Source organism: Athene cunicularia (genome assembly GCF_003259725.1).
Source record: "Athene cunicularia isolate RWA chromosome 24 unlocalized genomic scaffold, athCun1 chr24_part1, whole genome shotgun sequence".
Classification (NCBI taxonomy): Eukaryota; Metazoa; Chordata; class Aves; order Strigiformes; family Strigidae; genus Athene; species Athene cunicularia.
The window spans coordinates 5,426,176-5,428,355 of record NW_020799132.1 but is presented as its reverse complement, the minus strand read 5'-3'; positions in this window follow the sequence as shown (position 1 = coordinate 5,428,355).

Here is a 2,180-nt window from a genome sequence, read left to right as displayed (position 1 = left end):
GATGAGGACACAGGGGCAACTGAGGGTGAGTGAACCCCTCAAAACTTCACTGTGGGGGTCAAGTGAAGTTAACTGGGGTCAAATGAGGACACAGGGTCAATTGAGGACAAGGAAACACCCCAGAGAGTCACTGTGGGGCCAAATGAGGACACGGAGGTCAAACGAGGACACAGGGGTCATTTGAGGTCAAGTGAGCCCCTCAAAACTTCTCCGTGGGGTCAAATGAGGACACAGGGGTCAACTGAGGTCAAGCAAACCCCTCAAAGACATCACTGTGGTCAAACGAGGACATGGGGGGTCGAAGGACAATCAAAGGGTTAAATACTATGTATGGGGGGGGGTGTGGTATCAGCACTGTCCCTCTGGTTACATGGAGGCAGAGGCAGCAGCTGGGGCACCCAGCGGCCTGGGCTGTCGTCCATAGTTGAAACAAGGTCTTAACACCAGGCGCCGTGTTTGTTGCCACCTCCTGCAGGCCTTAGTAGAGCCTGCTGCATTCTAACACACCCGTGTAACACCTGAGTTGTCCCTTAGTGTTTACTACCCCCTACCCTCAGCGTGAGCACAGCTACAGTAGGGGGTCAGGGCACAGGGCAACAACAGAACTGGAGTAGTGGGGGTTAGTACCTGTCATAAATCAGTAAAACAATTCGCTGTTAGAATGTGGAAGGTTCTAATACTGCCGTTCGTTACTGATGAGTTACCGATGTAGTAATACCTAGAGTAGGGAGCACTACAAGCAGCTGTTTCAAGCTGTACAGTATTAGACACTAACAATTATCTCTGAGCAGTAGTTAAGAGTAGCTGGTCCTAAAATTTTCTATCAAAATTTATCAGAACGTAGGTGTAGATGTCTTACTACCCACAACAGCTGGTGACACCTACCGCGGTAGCTTTCACTGTTAGTCATTAAGTAGTGACTAGTATCTCTATTAGCTAGAAATACAATAGAATCTCTCCTAATAGAATCTATAACAGCATCTACTTAGATAACTGCATTAATAACTACTACTGATAATTCTGTATTGTTAGAATTCATGACATTTACTCTTAGTATACTTAGTAGCCAGCCACACAATTGTCTCATGGACCATAAGATTTTTTTAAACAGAATTATCTATTCATATCTCTATTAGTATTACTGCCATTATCAAAAGCTACTATTAGCTTCTAATAAACTGACTACCTATTTGTAATTAGTCTCTAGAGCAGCTCTTAATCGCGATCAATTAAAATGCATTAGAATATAGCAATCAGAATTATCTATTAGCTCGTCTATAACTGTGCTAATCTATCAGACTAAGGGAAAAATCCACTAATAGCTGTTACTACCTGTAGCAGCTATCAATACAGTTACCTACTATAAGGTCCTATTATCAGAATCTAGTGACAGACCGATCTACTAGTAACTGTATTAGCTATTAATACACCTAATGTAATCGATTGTATTATCTGTTATCTGGTAGTATCTACTATCACTAGTAATATATTACAAATATATGACAATACATTGCAATGTGATACGAGTATTTGAATACGTAAGTAGATTTATGCGTGCTGGTAGCTGGCGGGTGAAGCCGACGCTGTTCTGCCTTCACCCAGGTAGCCAAGGGCTCTGCTTGGCAAAAGCCGGGCCAAGGCAACAGGGCCAAGACCCTCGGGCAGCGGCCACCAGCCCGCCGTGACCTTCAGCCCAGTCCCAAGCACTGGGGGCTCTTCCCTGGGGGGGGGGGAGCCCACACTCATCCGCCGGTTTTAAGGCCGTTTCCGAGGTGAAAGTCCCGCTGTGGTGGAAGCAAACCCAAAGATGGGGGAAGCGCGTGTTGGTGCCTTGGGAAGCTGCTCCCGGGGAAGGGAGCCCTGGTGGGGGCCACTGCAGGAACAAACTCAGCACCTGGCTTGGAACTTTGTACTTTATTTTCACATATATAAAAAAAACCCTTGCAAGTATCAGACAAAACTTCTGGAAATTTACACACAATCCAACAAAAATATATATATAAACCAAAGCTGTTGCTTCAAACACCACTTGTAGCTCACGAGTATAGCTCACCGCTTGTTGGGGGGCTGCGTGCTGGCTCCCCGCGACCGGCGGAGGATGCTGGGGGTGGGCAAGGGGACACCTCTCCTGCCCCCCCCAGGGTTAGCCCCAGCCCCTTGCCGAAGGGCTGGGGCGGGGG